Genomic DNA, 6167 nt, shown 5'->3' on the forward strand with positions numbered 1-6167 from the left:
AAGCCATAATTCATTTTTATTTCTACCTTTGTGTTTCCTACTTTGACATGTCAAAAAGGTGCATTGTTTGAAAGCCCATCGCTACACATCCATGTTCCACTCCCACAGGTGTTTCCACTTGACTAATCAGACTGTGTGGCCTTTACAGGCTCAGCTTGATTGACATGTATTAAAGGGGTGGAACGGTACGCTGAAGTCCCGGTGGACGGGATGGCATGTTGTAACGAGGTTTGAGTACATACAGCAAATACTTGAAGCCAGGCTACTCTGCGAGTGGATCCGGGGCATTGAAGGTGATGTGGAAATCCTGATTGATTCAGTGATTTTTTGGCCCTATTTGTATTTGGATCTAAAGGCTGGTTAACCACTGTAGGGAGGAGACGTTGGACAGTTTTTTTGTCTCGTTCCAATGATTGACATGTCTGGGTGATGGCGTTGGATATGCGTTAGCATGTTGGATGTATTTCCACTCACGTACCAACAACTCCGACCCACAGTCCTCGTTTTCTCCACCACTTTCTCACCTGTACTACTGGAACTGACTGGGAAACCAAAGTTTCCCCGTGGGTCGCCACCACTCGCCGTAGGAGAGGCTGCTCTTCCTTAGTGCTGCTGGCTCTGACTCATATGAAGGGAAATATGGGGCAAAAGGTGAGAGCTTGCAGAACAAAAGAATCTGAACTTATAAATTTAAATTATAGCGGATAGATATCAGAGATCCACCCATTACCTTAATTTTTATGCGTTGTACTTTTCCCTTACCGGGTGAGTTAGGGAAACTGTTTCAGCATAGCGGAGTATTCTGTCCACCTCCACATGCGTAGTCTTCTCTTCAAGCAGACTTACTGCCTCCTGGTCTTGTCTTGACCTGGTTACCACTTTCTCATTTTTGTATGGCAGCACATTCAGCTGCAAGAGATTCTCAACAATCTGGAAGAGCTCCATGTTGGAAGGAACAGTGGACTTGAGAAGGCACTGTTGCGGCCGTAGCTGTTGCTCCGCGATCCGTGCTGGGCCCTGAAGCGTTCCCCCCCAGTCTGGTTTGAATGGTGAGTGGTCTACCTGGTGGACTGAGCTTCACTGGCTCTATGGGGGTGAGATGTGGATGATCAGCACCAATGAGAAGGAGTGGGCTGGCGTTCTCAAACTGCTGAAGGGAGAGACCTGCCAGGTACTTATACCTCTTCTGCAGACTGACTGGATAGGACTGATCCGCAAGCCTAGGCGAGCTAACCCGTAACTCCCAATACTACCTGTCAGTATGCTGTATGTTTGCTTATACAAGGTAAAAGACAAATCACGACTTAACAAGGTTGCTACTTGTGGAGGTGCTGTGGCTTAGTTGGTTATTTTTCTGCATATAGGGTCAAATGATGTTGTAAAGCAACAGTCTGAATTGCTGAAACTGGACTTTAGGGAACTGCTTGACACAGTCACCCCCCTAAGCGCAAATGTGTTTATCAGTGGTCCTATACCGTCAGTCAGAAGAGGAGATGAGAGATTCAGCCGACTGTTGGGACTAAACAAATGGCTTTCAACTGAATGTACCGTCCACTCTCTGAAGTACATTGACAATTTAAACATTTTCTGGGAGCGCAGACATCTTTTTAAAGCAGATAGACTTTCCCTTAACAAGCCAGGAGTAAGCTGTTCACCTCTAATCTGCTTTACTCTCTGCGCTACACATCTGCTCCCTCTGCCAAGGTCACAAAACAAAGGAAGACACAACAAAGTGCGGCAGTGATCCAGCACAGCCCCCGCCTGTGCAAAGATTTGACCATGGGAGACCAGAGAGCAGAGACACGAAACCTCCACTCCCCTCTTCACCCGTCCAGCACCCCTCAAACCTTCCCAACCCCGAACCTTCTGAGGATTCATCGCTGTCTCTACTGATGTCTCCACACACCCTTTCCCTTATTTCCCCCATCAATTATTCACCCCTTCCTACCCCCATGGCTCAACCCCGGGCAAAAGTAAAACGCCAAGCACCACTACCAGGATGTCAGAAAACTCCTTCCCCCCAGACTGATAAGGACGCTTGTGTGCAAAATCTGGCAAGCACTATCTGATATGTGCCGGCCTTGGCTGCAGGACTAGTGATACTAATGACTCTTTTCAAGACAAGCCCGGGCCCTGTGGATTCAATTCTTCCTCAATTTCTGTTGTGATAGGTAATAGGAAAAGAATGGTGAATAAGCACTTAACTGCAAAACTTAGCAAATTTAGCATCCATTCCTCGTCAGCTACAGCCTGTCCCAAAAAATGAAAACACACTAACACTAGCCTTACTAAACGTCAGGTCTTGGCAGGAAATCATTTTTAATCAATGATTTTATTACTAAGCACAATCTAGATTTTATGTTTTTAACTGAAACCTGGTTAGACCATAATAACAGCGCTGCTGTTCTCATCGAGTCAGCTCCCCTAACTTCAGTTTTATGAGTGAGAATAGAGTGAATAAGAAAGGAGGTGGAGTCGCCATTTTGTTTAATGACTCATTCCACTGTACGCAAATATGTTATGGAAATTTTGTTTCTTTTGAATATGTTGCTCTTCAATTAAGATCTTCCCCTCAAGCGATGTTTCTAAATATCTACAGGCCACCTAAATATTGTGCAACCTTCATTGATGACTTCACTGAACTGCTGTCTATTATCTGCATTAACTTTGATTGTGTAATCATTGCGGGTGATTTTAACATTCATGTTGACAGCCCCCAGGACAGGGGGACAAAAGAGCTGTGTTGTGTTTTTGAGAACTATGGACTGACTCAGCATGTGACGGAGCCCACCCACAATAAGGGGCACACTCTGGACTTGATTGTCTCCAAAGGTCTGAACATTCCAAGTTGTGGTGACTGACGTTGCTCTCTCAGATCATTCCTGTGTTTTCTTTAACGGCACTATCTCTGTGCCCAAAAGTGTCCAAACAAAGATAATCAGAAAACGGTATATCACTGAAAACACCATGACACATTTATTCAGCTTTTCTCCTCCACACCAGCCCTCTCTGGGCTATCAGTCAGTGAGCTTGTAGATAATTTCAACTGTAAAATTACAAATGTTATTGATGCCATTGCTCCCACTAAGGTCAAAGTTGTCTCTGGTAAGAAAGATCTCCATGGAGAAATGTCCTACTGGTGAGAACAGAAAAAAGAGAGTGTAGGAAAGCTGAACGAAGGTGGCGAAAAACAATCTCCTGGTCCATTATAACTCCTATAAAGAGAGACTTCGCATTTATAATTTGGAACTGAGGAATGCAAGAAGTCCTTTTTCTCTGATATTATCTCTAGAAACAATAATAATTCCCGTGCTTTGTTTGCTACTGTTGATAGGTTAACAAACCCTCCAGTACCAGTAGCATCTGAACTTTTATCTACCAAGGCCTGCAATGACTTTGCCTCCTTCTTCAAAGACAAAATTCAAAAGATTAGACAAACAGTCAGTGCCTCCATATCAAGTCCAGGATAGTGTTGTCACAGTGTTCAAGCAAAAATAGTTCCAATATGACAGAATTTCACACGATCAACCATACAACCTGGAGGACATTATTCAACATCTGAAAACCTCGACCTGTTGCCTTGATGTTTCTACCAACGGGACTTTTCAAAAATGTTTCCAATTGTTTGACTTCTGATCTTCTACAGATTGTGAACACATCTCTTCTTTCAGGTATCTTTCCACAGGCCCTGAAAACTGCAGTAATCAAGCCACTCTTAAAAAAGAACAACCTAGACAAGTCACTAATGAGCACTATAGGCCAATATCAAACCTTCCGTTTTTAAGTAAAATCATTGAAAAAGTAGTCTTTCAACAACTCAACATTTCTTGTCACTAAGCAACAGTTTTGATACCTTTCAGTCGGGTTTCCGACCACACCACAGCACTGAAACGGCTCTTGTCAAAGTCTTTAATGACATCCACCTTAACACAGATAATGGCAAAATTTCAATCTAGTATTACTTGATCTCAGTGCTGCATTTGACACGGTCGACCACGATATACTACTAGACCGATTGGAAACTGCGTTGGCCTTTCTGGCTCAGTACTAACTGGTTTGAATCCTACCTAAAGAATAGGGATTACTTTGTGTCTATAGGTAATTATGCATCTGAGCGTACAAATATGACGTGCGGAGTTCCGCAAGGCTCCATTCTGGGGCCTCTTCTGTTTAACATCTACATGCTTCCACTGGCTCAGATTATGGAGAAAAACAAAATAAGTTACCATAGTTATGCGGACGACACACAAATTACATAACCTTATCGCCAGGGACTATAGTCCAATACAAAAACTGACTAAGTGCATCGAACAAATTAACGGCTGGATGTGCCAGAACTTTCTGAAATTAAATGAAGGAAAAACTGAGGTGGTTGTTTTTGGAGCAAGAGAGGAACGATTAAAAGTCTGCGCTCAGCTTCAAACAACAATGTTAAAACAACAGACAAAGCCAGAAATCTTGGTGTAGTCATGGACTCAGACCTGAACTTTAACAGCCACATTAAGACAATTACAAAGTCAGCCTACTATCACCTTAAGAATATATCAAGGTTAAAGGACTTATGTGTCAACAGGATTTGGAAAAACTTGTCCATGCCTTTATCTTCAGTAGACTTGACTACTGTAACGGGGTCTTTACAGGTCTCCCTAAAAAATCAATCAGACAGCTGCAGCTGATTCAGAACGCTGCTGCTCGAGTCCTCACTAAGACCAAGAGACTGGATCACATCACTCCAGTTCTGAAGTCTTTACACTGGCTTCCTGTGTCTCAAAGAATGATTTCAAAGTACTCTTGCTAGTTTATAAATCACTTAACGGTTTAGGTCCAAAATATATTGCTGATCTGCTACTACACTATGAACCACCCAGACCTCTCAGGTCATCTGGGACAGGTCTGCTTTCTGTCCCCAGAGTCAGAACTAAACAGGGTGAAGCAGCTTTCAGTTTCTATGCTCCTCATATCTGGAATAAACTCCCAGAAACCTGTAGATCCGCTGCTACTCTCAGTTCTTTTAAATCAAGGCTGAAGACCTTTCTATTTGATGCTGCCTTTCTTTAAATGACTAATCATTTCTTTAAATTTCTTATGCTGCACTGTAAATTTTATTCTTGTGTTTTATGTTTCTCTTTGTTTTTAACTGTCTATTCATGTGTTTTACCGGTTTTTAATGCTTGTGATTTTTAACTGTTTTTACTTGTGTTTTATCTGTTCAACTGATTTTGTGTAAAGCACTTTGAATTGCCTTGTTGCTGAAATGTGCTATACAAATAAAGCTGCCTTGCCTTGCCTTGCCTAAAGTGCCTGTCTAGTAAACAGGAGATCCTGGGTTCAAATCCCAGCAGCACCTTGTTGTTGGAGAGATTACCTCTTTTGGCGTGTCATCATCATGTCAACCCAATCCCTGTAAAAGTACCCTGGTAGCAAATAAAAATGGCATGTTACATTTACACAGAAACACCAGTAACATGCCCACCAGGTGTTCTATTTGCCTGATAACTAATGAAATTAATTAATAAATGCGCTACTTTGGCTCCACTACAGTTCTGTGTCAGTCAACTGCTCCATTTCACTCACCACTGAGTCAGACTTAATGCCCCGCCCACAACAACATCTGATTAGCAGGCAACTTAAAAACAAGTACAGGTAATCTCTGCAACAACAAGGTGCTGCTGGGATTTGAACCCAGGAACTTCTGCTGACTAGACAGGCACTTTAACCAACTAAGCCACAGCACCTCTGGGGCTAAACACGGATGCATGGCCATTATGGAGGTACTCGGTGTAAACAACTGAGGTGGTTGGGTCATCTGGTAAGGATGCCTCCTGGGGTTCTCCGTAGAGAGCTGGTCCAGGCATGTCCAGCTGGGAGGAGAGGGTACATCTCCAACCTGGCTTGGGAACGCCTCGGGATCCCCCAGTCGGAGCTGGTTTATGTGGTTCGGCAAAGGGCAGTTTGGGGTCCCCTGCTGAAGACTTAGACTTAGAGACTTCTCTTTATTGATCCTTTTGGGAAGCTGCGGGACAAAGATGGATGGATGGAGGGAACCCTTTTCACTAGCTCATTGTATTCTTGCAAGACAGATTTAGTTGCAGGAGGCGCTGTAATTTAGTGGTTAAAGTGCCTGTCTCGTAAACAGGAGATCCTGGGTCCAAATCCCAGCAGTGCCT

The 6167-nt window shown here is 43.4% G+C and overlaps 1 non-coding gene across 1 annotated transcript; it reads left to right on the plus strand.

Moving 5' to 3' along the window:
* The first annotated feature begins 6094 nt into the window (after positions 1-6094).
* trnat-cgu (transfer RNA threonine (anticodon CGU)) lies at positions 6095-6167 on the plus strand. Its single transcript has one exon. It is a non-coding gene; the product is annotated as a tRNA-Thr (tRNA).

This window comes from Etheostoma spectabile, unplaced genomic scaffold, assembly GCF_008692095.1.
Source record: "Etheostoma spectabile isolate EspeVRDwgs_2016 unplaced genomic scaffold, UIUC_Espe_1.0 scaffold00007070, whole genome shotgun sequence".
In the NCBI taxonomy this organism is placed as follows: domain Eukaryota; kingdom Metazoa; phylum Chordata; class Actinopteri; order Perciformes; family Percidae; genus Etheostoma; species Etheostoma spectabile.